The following is a 13,261-nucleotide window of genomic DNA, read 5'->3' on the forward strand; positions in this document are numbered from 1 at the left end:
ATAAGGTATCGCTAAGATGCGTACACACACCCCTTCAAAATATCAAACAAAATAACCCCATATATGCCATCTATTGGATAAGTGATTTTATCAGGAATTCAACGATGATTTTTCATGGTTGATTTCTAATTTACTGTGAAGAAGGACCTTGAAGTATAAGTGAACGACCTTTTAGATTGATTGATATAATCTCTCACAAAAACGTATACAACAGTTATTTCTATTGTCAAGTTTCTGACAGAAAACAACTTTTGTAGCGTTGAATTATATCTGTTGGATTTTTGGCAAAGTTTTTCACACAAAACACTTCTAAATACTTTCTAAAACTCACAGTCAAAAATGTTCCACTGAACAGTTTTACAAAAACGCGACACGTGTTTTGCCATACAATGGCCTCTTGGGGCGTATATTTTTCTACTATATTTTACAAATTTAATGCTTGATATAATTAATTTTAAAATTTAAAGTACCTACATTTGAAGTACCTGAGTTTGTAATGAATTAAATGACCTGAGCTTATGTCCCAGTCCCCACATTTGAAAAATATTCAGTAACAGTTATTCAATTCTAATTGATCATTTAGTTAGTTACCCGAATTCTTGAATCTATTGATTGCTTGACATTCTAGAAGATTGAATTTCAAACTCTTCTCTTCTAAATGTAACATGTCGTATTCATGACTGAACTCATGTACTTCTGCTAAAAGGTGGTTTGCAAATGTGGAATTGGTCTTTCTATTCACAAAATTACATCTAAGCTTTCAATTCTTTGGAAAATAATCTCCCTGTTTGGCCAATATACAGTTCTGGGCAAGAGCCACAAGTCAGCTGATATACTCCTGATCTATCCGATACCGAAGTTTTGTCTTTATTGTTTTCAATAAACGCACTTACATTATTATTCGGACTATTATCATTTCTGTGAGCTAAGTTTACGCAGTTTTTCTTCAAAAAAATATTATTGGTTGGTTCAGCCAAAAATGACAATGTCTTATAACTGATGTTATCGCATCTTGAATTTGGGTAGATGTGGTCCATGGCTTGCTTTCATAGTTTTTGTTTGATATGTTCGATCAAACTCAGCTCTGTCTGGAAATTATTCTCAGACAGTGGAATATTCAATAGTCTATAAGGAATATTATTGAATGCAGCAACTTTATGCTGGTAAAAGTGTGTAGAGGAATTATGTATGAAAATGTCCGTGTAAGATGGTTTGTGGAAAATTGCAAATTCATGTTCATTGTTATTTTTTGTAATGGTTGAGTCAAGGTAATTTATTGAATTATTTACCTCCCTCTCAGTGGTAAATTTTATTGACGGGTGGATGGAATTGACATATTCAACGAACTTGCCTACTCGCTTTTCTGTAATGATTTCATTATTCACTAGTGATTAATGGATATCGTAATGCTTGAAGAAATACATGCATTATGAATATTCAATACAACAGTCCTGAACAAACTGTAACGTCTATTTGAATAAAAAAAAATTTGATGAGCTTCCGTGAAGTATCATATTTATTCTAATACTTGCTACTTTCTACACACATTCACATCAGATCGATATACCAAATTTGAATCATCCATTCGAAATGAAAATGAAAACACAGAAAATAAGATTTCATTTGAGTTAGGAATTGGAAAACAGTGAATTACTTAAAATTAAGTAGATTCTATGATATTTATTTGTAATCGTCATATACCCATATATTCTCTAATTATTCTCTAATTATACCAAAATATTGGCAAGCCAATAAACTATATAGCATTAGGACCATTGTCCTAGTTCCGCGCCAAAATAGTTAACGCGTGTCAAACAATTGCAGATTCCGTAGGAATGCTGAAACTTTAATGAAATGAATAAAAACTTTTTTGTCCAAAAACCTATAGTTAATTTTATTTATATGACCGTTTTCGGGTTTGACTCCATTATCAAGTATTACATTACCAATAAATTTCGTCGCCGCTGATAAATACCATTATTTTTTTGAAAAGAAATTTGAATGATCATAATATCCTTCATTTCATAAATTTATTATCGGATGAAAATTGGAATTTTCTATACTTCACTGAATTTGACTTCGATACTGAATTTTCCATTTTTATGATGTTTTTCTGCAAGCTTTTGATATATCCTTTCCTAAACAGTTTCAAAAAATTAAACAGAATCAAAATTCAAGTAGACACAAACCATGGATTACTAAGGATATCTTTGAAGAAGGTATATTACTCAGAGATATTTATGATTTGAACAAGAGCCAAACCAATGTACATTTATTGAGTCAATATAAGCAACTCTTAAAAAATCATAGACAAAAAATTGTGCTCTCAAAAAGTGAATACTTTAATAATCAATTCCTCAAGGATAAACATAAATCTAAACTGCCTGATCTATCATCTGGAAAAATACTATTATCAACGATTCATCTAAATGTTTACCCAGCTATTTTGACATTGGCGATGGTGTACTTGTTGACGATTGTCCCGGTATATCTCAAGCATTTAGAAGTTATTTTGTCGATTCAGGGGAGTCATTAGTAGAAAATACTGCACCTGGTGGCATTGAAAATCGTTGTGTAAAAACTGATAGTTTTTTCCTCCATCCAATAGATGGAACTGAACTCGTGGAAATAATTAAATTCGCATGTTCGAAAAATTCCAGTGCGGTTGATGAATTGCCAGGCAATGTTTTATTAAAGGCTGCTTCGAAAATGATGGAACCTCTGATTTATCTAATCAATTTATCATTCTGTGAAGATATTTTTCCTTCCCGGCTTAAGCAAGCATTGGTCGTCCCAGTCTATAAAAAAAGCGATAAGCATGTAATGTCGAACTACAGAAGTATTGCTTTACTATCTCCATTTTCGAAAATATTTGAAAAATCATATCAAATCAGACTTGTGTCCTTTTTAAATAAATACAGTATCGTATCTAACAACCAATATGGGTTTCTTGTGGGCTTGTCAACCCAGGATGCCATCCTTTCTCTACATGTTCATGTATTATCAAACTTCGATTTTTCTCTGAATCTCGAAACGTTGTTACAGGTGTGCCCCAAGGTAGTGTTTTGGTGCCTACACTATTTATTTCATTTGTTAATGACCTTTCAAAAATTAATCATCCACAGTGCTCTATACAATTTGCTGATGACACATCTTTTACTGTCAGTGGTTCGGAATGTGAAACATTGTCAGTAAGAGCAAATGATGCTGTATCCAACATGCAAAATTATTGTTCTAAGAATGAGTCGATTTTAAATAATCTTAAAACCAACTCCATTCTCTTTACAATTCAGAAAACTGATTGTAGTGTATTAGGAGTTTCTATTGATCCCCAACTCAATTGGAATCATCATGTTGATTTCATACTGGAGAAATTAGCGACACATTGTTTCTTTATATGGAATCTGCGTTATTTTGTATCTATTGAAATTCTTAAAAGTTACTATCATGCATATGTTTACTCTGCCCTCAATTACTGTATTATTTGTTTTGGCAACTGCAATATTATCAGTGACTCATCAATTTTCCAGAAAAAGATTATTAGAACAATTTGTTTCAAAAAACCACCCGATTCCTGTACACCACTATTGGCAAAGTTGAATATATTAACTGTTACTTGCATGTATATTTTCAATTGCGTAATCTACGTTAAATCAAATTGCTCCAAGTTTCAGAACAGAGATGATACATGTCTTCTTCCGGGCTTCACCCTGAGAAAAAAAGTATAACATTTTAATTCCTAGTCATAAGTTAGCCAAGGTGACTAATGGACCTCATATCATGTCAATAAAACTGTTCGACAAGCTCCCAATAACCATTAGAAAAATAACTAGTGTAGAGCTCTTTCAACAAAAAGTTCTTCATTATATATATATATATATATATATATATATATATATATATATATATATATATATATATATATATATATATATATATATATATATATATATATATATATACAGGGTGTCCCTGGACTTCCTCTCGGGAATGTATAGATGGGGTCAAAATATCACCAGTACTTCATATAACTTTTTTTCCTAAAATACTTCGTTACCAAGTAACGGGCCCTCGAAATTACAAAATGAAAAATGTTTTTCTTTGATAACTTTTTAAGTGAATATTCAAAATCATCCAAATTTTGGTAATTGACTAAACAAATGAATTCCTTCGATGAGCTTTCATGCAGGAGTCAGTTGTTTTGCTACAAAGTCAGGAACGGACTACCCCCGATGGTCCACACCCCAAAACTTTGAAATGACAGATATTTTTCAATATTTTTCAACAAATTAAGGTTACTTGGACAATTTCATGAATAAAAGTACTCGTGTGGAAAGTCGATCGGAGCAACGAGTCTTGATAAAAATGTAGTTTCACTCGACGACATCAAACCCGCTCGTCCACCATTATTTGAAATGAATAATTATCAAAGCAGAAATAATAATGATAACGTTTATTCAACAACATTTATCCAGAGATGTCTACCATTATTCGAAAATATTAGTTTTTAAGGAAAATGGAAATGATAGGTAAAATGTTCATAACGAATTTTTATAATGCAAACACGTTTAACTAACGAAACTCAAGAGCCTCAAGAGCAAACAGAAATGAAAAATCCGCTACAGAAACTGCTCGATATGACCACCTTCTCTCTCTATACATTTTCTAAGTCTGCGAAGACACCCTCTCTGTACTTGAAATAGCATTCCAAGGTCGTTTCGTATGGCTTCACAAAGTAATGTTATTCTATTCAACAATGCATCTCTTGTGTGAATAAGTGTAGCGTAAACAAGGCTTTTCAGCCTTGCCACAGAAAGAAATCCAATGGATTTAAATCCGAAGACCGCGATGGCCATGAATATGGCCCACCTCTACCAATCCATCTATTGTGGAAAATATGGTTCAGATGGTCACGCACAATCAAACTAAAATGAGGAGGAGCGCCATCATGCATGAACCACATATCTCTTCGGGTTTGCAATGGAACATGTTCCAAAAGTCCATTCAAATTGTTCTGAATGAACTCCAAATAACGTTCTCCATTCAATCGGTCCTGTAGAACGAATGGTCCTATAAGATGGTTTCCTATGATACCAGCCCAAACATTCACGTTGAATTTCCGTTGGTGTTTGGTTTGCAATATCCCATGGGGATTTTCTTCGGCCCATATATGGAGATTATGAGAGTTGATAACTCCATCTCTACTGAAACCTGCTTCATCAGTGAATAAAACTCGATTAATAAAAGTCATATCCTCTCTTTGCCTATCCATGAACCAATTGGCATATTCCAGTCGTGCTGGAAAATCTTGAGGTGTCATGGCATGTACCTTCTGGATGTGAAATGGGTGGAGCAGTTGTTCCCTAATTATTCTATGAATAGTGGACTTGGATGTATGGAACTGTTCTGATAGATTTCTGATGCTCATTGAAGGATCATCAGCGACGGCTTCCAAGATATTTTCCTTCAATACAACGGTACGTACAGTCCTAGGAGTACAGTACAGTCCTCGTTTTGGCAAAACTGTACCTACAATAATATCGAAATAAAACAACGTGCTCAAATTGATTATCAATTATTACATACCTGTCTCCCTCAAGCTGCGATCGACACGCTCGAATGTTTCTCTTGACGGTACCGTTCGATTGGGAAAATGCTCGGAATACAGACGACGAGCTTCTGCAGCATTACAAAATGCTCGTCCATAAAATACATGCATATCTGCATATTCGTTGAATGTAAACTGTTCGGCCATATCAAAAAAATTCAAAATATCCTATAGAATATTGACAATACAATGATAGTCATATGACAACGCACCACTCAACAAAACAAAATCGCATTCCAGTTTCTCATTTTTTATCAAAACTTTCTAAAAGGTTTTTTTGTCAACATCTGTGAAAGAAATGGAACATAATTATTCCCTGGATATTTTTCACCTGATCATGTGCAGCCGTTTTTGTAGTTCATTCGTTTGCTTTTTATTAGTATAGTAAATATTTTTTCCGATGTGCGTTTTTTCAGCTAAATTTAGATTCGTGTTGAAGAATTTCTCCCATAAAATTATAATTATCAGTGAAACTCCTCAACAGTTTAGCTGTGAAGAAGAATTCGAAACATTCGAATGTTGAGTTTCATGAGATTCAGATAACTGATCAACACGAAACGTGATTATTCCACACGTATTATGTACATACAAAATATGGAATGAATTCGATATTTCATAGTAGAGTAGCTTGTTAGTTTAAAAACACCACGAATCTACAGAACTTGATATTTCTTTTGAAAAAATATCTGCTATCACAATTGTGACTTAAACTTCCATATAGGTACTGTACTTTTTGTTTACGACTTCATTTCAGCATACTTTGTATTATTCCTGTTATAAATGTTGTTGAATTAACGTTATCATTATTATTTCTGCTTTGATAATAATTATTCATTTCAAATAATGGTGGACGAGCGGTTTGATGTCGTCGAGTAGAACTACATTTTTATCAAGACTCGTTGCTCCGATCGACTTTCCACACGAGTACTTTTATTCATAAAATTGTCCAAGTAACCTTATTTTGTTGAAAAATATTGAAAAATATCTGTCATTTCAAAGATTTGGGGTGTGGACCATCGGGGGTAGTCCGTTCCTGACTTTGTAGCAAAACAACTGACTCCTGCATGAAAGCTCATCGACGGAATTCATTTGTTTAGTCAATTACCAAAATTTGGATGATTTTGAATATTCACTTGAAAAGTTATCAAAGAAAAACATTTTTCATTTTGTAACTTCGAGGGCCCGTAACTTGGTTACGAAGACTTTTAGGAAAAAAAGTTATATGAAGTACTGGTGATATTTTGACCCCATCTATACATTCCCGAGAGGAAAAGAGGAAGTCCAGGGACACCCTGTATATATATATATATATATATATATATATATATATATATATATATATATATATATATATATATATATATATATATGGATAAAACCACAATCTATTTCGTCAATTTAGTGAATATGCTTTTGAAAGTTCAAAGAGCATGGAAACATCGCAGAGCACCTACGTACAGCTTTCCAGTCTTTGATCCCATTTCCTGAATGGGGCTGGGGCTCGAAAATAATATCACTTTGAACTCATATAGTAGTGTAGTTCATGAATGAAATCATATAACATCAATCAGAACCTTCACTTATATTTGCTAGAGAAATGTGGTATCACATAAACAATTATTTTCACGTCACCTCATATTTTATGATAATTATTTATCACAGATTCATGTATTATATATACAACATTGACTGTATTTGGAGACCTTTGATAATCTTGGAGATACCTAGGTAATGCTGGGATGTTGAGTAACACAAGTCTGCATGGATAACCCAAAATAAGAAAGAGGAGCTATATAATAAAATGAGCTCCTCCGAGTGCAAATTCCCGGGTGAATTAATATGTGTCTAATACCGGAGTCATCACAAATTCAGAAATGAGCTTTGCAAAAATTTGCTCAATGACAATTGGCAGCGTAAGGAAAAATAATAGGTAAATTTGTGTAAGATCAAATGGGACGTGAACTTATAAAACCATAACTTAAAAAAAAACATTCAGTTATGCTGAAATGGAAAACAAATGTTTATTTGCCTATTGACCCTCAGACTGTGTCTGAGAGTTGAATTTCATGACGAAGTAAATGATGAAAACCGTATATCGATAGATAGATACATAGATAGATATATGTTTATTTCACTACAATATGTACAAAGATACATTTATAGCAAGTCAGTTCCTTAGTACTAGGTTACAATAAAAGATTTAAAAATATTTAATATTGGGAGAATTCCTAGCCGATTTATCTAGACGATATCGAGGCTCAAGTAAAATGTCTTTTGTTCTTGTATTGTAAGTATGGAAATCCGACCTGGTTGTGAATATGTCTTTATGTTTTTGAATGTGAAGAAGAGTATGATAGATATATAATAAAGGCACTGTCATGATACCATACCTGACAATTAGCGGACGGCAATGATCTCTGTATTCAGCATTAGCCAAAACTCACTGCGCTCTTTTCTGTATAATGAACACTTTACTGGCGTGCGTTGAATTTCCCCATAACATGATACCGTAATTCAGATGTGATTGAATGAGGACGTGAAAAGTACTGAGTAGAGTTTCTCGATTTGTAAATGTTTTTAGTTCGCGGAGAACAAAGATATAGGTGGAGATTTTCTTACACAGAATGTCAATATGTGGACCCCGGGCTAGATTGTCATCCAGTGTTATTCCCAGAAGGTTAACGGTATCACCTTTACTCGACGTATGATTGCCGAAGAAGTTTAATTTCTGCGTTTTATCTATATTCAGAGTCAGCAGATTATCAGAATACCAGTGTTCAGCTGAGTCTAATACCTCATCCTCTATATTTGTGAGATTGTGTAGAACACGGTCGGTGTTAAGTATGGTAGCGTCATCAGCATACAAAACTATTTTATCAGGCAAAAATTGATAGAAAAGATCATTTATTTAGATAATAAAAAGAAGGGCCCTAAAACCGACCCTTGCGGAACGCCATGATTATTTTTTTCCACTTGGGAACGTCTCATGCCATCTGAAACGCATATATATCTGTCCGTTAGGTGAGATTTCAATAGTTTCAGAGGTAGCCCTCTTATACCAAAGTGCTCCAGCTTTTTTATCCAGTAGATCATGGGAAACGCAGTCAAAGGCCTTGCTGAGATCTACCAAGGTGATTGAAGTATAAGTACCTTCTTCAAAACTCTGGACGACATTTTTTACCACAGTGTAAACTGCATCAAGTGTGCTCCGATTTTTTCTGAACCCGAACTGGAATTTGTGTATAAGGGAGTATTTTTCAAAGAAAACTATCAAGAGATTTTTAATCAAGATTTCAAAAACTTTCCCAATAATCGGAACTAATGATATTGCTCGATAATTGCCCTGGATCGAGGGGTCTCCTTTTTTTAAAATGGCAATTACCCTGGCGATTTTTAATGATTTCGAAAATACTCCATGGAACTGAAACACAAATTTATGAGGGATGTGAGTGAAATCACAATAAACTCAGCAATTTCTTTCAAAACACGAGAATTCAAATCATAGATATCGACACTTGATGAATTTTCAACTGAACGAATAGCCTCAATTACTTCAGATACGGAAACGGGTTCTAAAAAGAAGGTCGCCTCTGGGGATGGTACAGACCTCAAGAAGCAAGGATGAATCCTGTCACAGGAAGAAATTTGTTCAATCAGAAGATCCGCTACTGTAGAGAAATTAAGAGCAAAATCTTCACAAGAAATGGGACATTCTTTTTTTGGATATTCGAGTTCCTTTCTTGGTTTATAATTCTCCAAGAGTCTCTCTGTTTGTTGGTCGATCGTATTAAAAAATTATTAAAGGAAATTCTTTTGCTCCCAGTTATTGCTCTGCGATAATGTTTTCTGTAGAGTCTGAATGCAGTATTGTCATGTTCATCATTTGTTGTATTAGAGATGGTTTTCAAATAAGCCAGATTTTTTCTCATATCCCGTAAATTATCGTTAAAGAAATCAAGAGTCATTCGATCATTACGCCTGAACTTTTCCTATGCCGATATTTATCATCGTTTCAGAGTAACAGCATGTTTCTCGAAAATTTGCATTTTCCAAAAAGTGCTGTAACTTTTTTCCTGTCAAGAATATCAAAACTTTTTTTTTCGAATTATTATTTTCATTTAAAAATGAAGTCGAAGGAATTATTTCCACTGGACAGAGAAATAAAATGAAATAAAATGAAACACAATGAAATATTGTTTTCTTGTATTCTATCATTGTTTGTATGATTCGTCATAAGATGAAAATATTGTCAAACACTTTCGTCAAATGTCTGTTCTTGTTGAGTGTAAGATTAGCTATGCTAAACTCCACCAAGTAAATAAGGACCCTTCATTATTATTTTTTTGGGTAGTATGTGCTGGTCAGGCCCAATCCCCCGAAGCTCCGATATACTTGGGAGGGAGCGCCAGCATTATCAACCACTCCCTACACCGTGGGGTAAGTGATCATTGGGTCCAAAAATCATGTGCCCTGAGCAAGCGCAAGACTGAAAGCCTTCTGCATTTGTCCGGCTAAGATTTCTGCCTTAGTGCGGCAAACCGGTATGATTTCAAGAGTAGAGAGGGCATCATTCCACCAAGGACTCCAATAATCAGAACAAACATTTCGACAGTGTGTTCTGGGTAGAGTCTGCGGAGTTCGAAGAGATAATCTCGATATTTTATCCGTTGTTGCTCCTCATTTCGGACGATATTCGTGAAAACTCCACGACAAATATCGTCTTGCTCTGGTGCTTGAGAAGGACCACGGCAGGCTTATCAGCTTGTATTAGCCTGAGGATGGGGAACGAATAGTTCCAATTAATTTGGCACTTTTCGTCCACACAACGGATTCAATATCTTTCGGAGCGTAGGCGAGACTGGTGTCTCGTCAATACCGTAAGAGTACAGAATATGGTAATATAGCACTCTAAGGGCCGCGTTATGTCGATGAATATAGATCGAGACCGCATATGCTGGACATGCTGATAGGTAGTGCACTAGGGTCGCGGATGCCTCGCGGCAGACCCTGCACCTTGTGTCAGGAACCTCTATACCCATCTCGCGACTGCGGTAGACTGAGGTGTTGAAGACACCGTCCTGGCAAGCCATGATGAACACCTCCATTTCAGACTTCATCCCACTCGACCTGCGGAAAGCAAAAGTCAGGCGCTGTGATGAGCCAAGGTCTTTATTATCATTGAATAAGACCCCGTGCATCGGCCTTTTCTTTTCAAATTGATTACCATTATTCAGGTTGTGTCGCAATCTTGCGAAAATGTCTCTAAATAGTTGTCTTCTCTCTGGATACCTCTCGTGATATAAATCGCTTGCTGCTTCTGCGTTTTCTCCGGTTGGTATAAAATAGACTTTCATATTCAATTTATCATAATTCTCATACTTCATTGCCTATGTGTCTGGAAATGTAACAAAAACCATTAACTGAAGAGCGACTTTACTGCTCAAATCAAAATTTGACACCGATCAGTAAATTGGTTTAGGCTTTCGCGGCCAAGATTTTCAGTGTTAGTATCTTCATTCAGGTTTGAAGGCCGTTGTAGTTTGGAACTACATCCTTTCGAAAATGTATATTTTCGAAAAACATTCCGTGATGCAGAAACGAAGATAAACAGATATCGATATGCGGTTATCACCATTGAGTTTGTCATGAAATTTGACCCTCAGACACAGCCATCACTTTTTATCTACCTAGTTTGAAAATAAAAGTTTTCTTCCAAAATTGTCCAATTTGGCCCACTTTGTACATAATATTTTCTTCACGTCAGCAAATTTTTTCTGGGACACGTTTTGGAAAGCTCCTTTCTGGATGTTTTGAGGGCAGATAGGGATTCATTCACCCAAAAAATTACACCCGGAGAAACTCTCTAGTTCTATTTTTGCCCAGTATTTATTTTAAGGTAATCTAGTCAGATACTCTCCAAGATTTCCACATGTCTCTATTATATTCAGTCACCGTTGCATTTATGATGAATAAACCTGTATTGAATAATAATCCCGAAAAATGGATTCTAAAACTTAATTGTTAATTGTGTGTTAATTGATACTACTGCTCTCTGACAAAATAAACATATATTCTGAAAAATATAATATGAACTCATGTATACACTACGAAGGTAATATAAATTCAAAGTAAATTAATTTGTGTGCCCCAGCCCCGTATAGGACATCAGATCAAAGACTGAAAAGCAAGATGTAGGTACGCTGTGATGTATCCAGTTTGCTCTTTGAACTTTCGAGAGCAAGTTTGTTGAAACAACAAAATGAATTGCGGCTCAAGAAATAATCATGGAGAGGGTGTTGTTTTTAATTCCCAAATCAAACTATTCATGTGAAATTTCGAAGTGAGGAAATAACTTTTCTCAGTTTTCAACAGAATGGAATGAACTGTTGTTTATTGATCCTTCAAATTCCACTGCCAATTTTTTGTTATATATGGTAAGGTAAATAAAGTAAGGTAAATATATCTTCGTTTAGAGAAAACATGTAGTGAGCAGAGAAGTTCATTTATTGAATTGTTGAATTAAACCGACAATATTCGACCAGGAGTTCCTGTTTTGGATATTTTCTCATCGTAGATATCTCATGAATAACTCATTGAATCGAATTGTTTGACAAATAAGTTTCCTCAATATTTTTTTCAATCTAATATCAAAATAGGGAGTTATTCACGTTCAGATTGTCGAAACTATAGCAGAAATTTTTAAATTGAGTCGTTTGAATTGCTTTCATCTATATTTTCTGATGTCGATCACAGGTTGGCAGACTTAAAAAAGTTTGGCACTAATCTAACCGTTGAAATCACAAATAATTTTTGGATTGATGACTGAAGTTATTTGTAAAGGAAAGGAAATAACGGGTTTTCTCATAGCATGTATGTTCAATGACAAGAAATTGAATATCCTCCAAATGAAAAATGTTGCCTCGGCAAAAACGAATGCTAGGTCCACTCAGTTTCAAGAAAAATTATATAATATCGATGACTATCAATATCAATTCACTATGAATATGTGGAATGGACCAAAATTATCAATATATGGAATATGTAATGGAAAAAATATGGAATATGTCACGAAAAAAAAACTAATTTGGAAATTTGACAGGATTGGATCCGAATCCGATCTTTCTGTTCTCTACTGATTATCTGACCATACACGGAAAAAAAAAGATTTGTTACTTAAAAGAAATTTATTTAGTCTAATTTATTTCATCACTTTGATTAAATATCATTCATTCCAAACGACGTGTGTATTGTATAGATTAGATGATAATTTTGCGGAGACAAAATGAAATTCTCATTTGAATTTCTCTAATATTTCAATTCAAGAGGTCTTTCACTCAGTCAAATGAATTGTGGATCATTTCAAGAATAACATTTATTGAGTTCTTAAAATAATTCGGTTGAGTCAAACAATATAATTTCATCAAATCAAAAGTACGTCTGTTGAATGAAAACTTTCCAATTCAGTTTAACACTATGGGGTGCTGTTTTGACACTAATATATAATTGAATCAACCGAATATTTATTTTCACTTCAACAATACATATCAATACCTTTAACTAATTTTGGAAATAATTTCAAGATTGTAGATAAATTCATTTCAATATTTTTATTATTTGTTGGTTTGAAAAATTGAATTGTTTCCTTTAAAGAAA

General features: G+C 34.2%; 1 protein-coding gene across 1 annotated transcript in view; it reads right to left on the reverse strand.

Annotated features, from left to right (window-relative positions):
• Positions 1–13,261, reverse strand: part of LOC111512315 (alkaline phosphatase) — a 952,023-nt gene that overhangs the window by 627,313 nt on the left and 311,449 nt on the right. The window lies entirely within an intron of this gene.

Source organism: Leptinotarsa decemlineata, unplaced genomic scaffold, assembly GCF_025532065.1.
Source record: "Leptinotarsa decemlineata unplaced genomic scaffold, Ldec_3_MD MMD2_tig00003557_RagTag_RagTag, whole genome shotgun sequence".
Classification (NCBI taxonomy): Eukaryota; Metazoa; Arthropoda; class Insecta; order Coleoptera; family Chrysomelidae; genus Leptinotarsa; species Leptinotarsa decemlineata.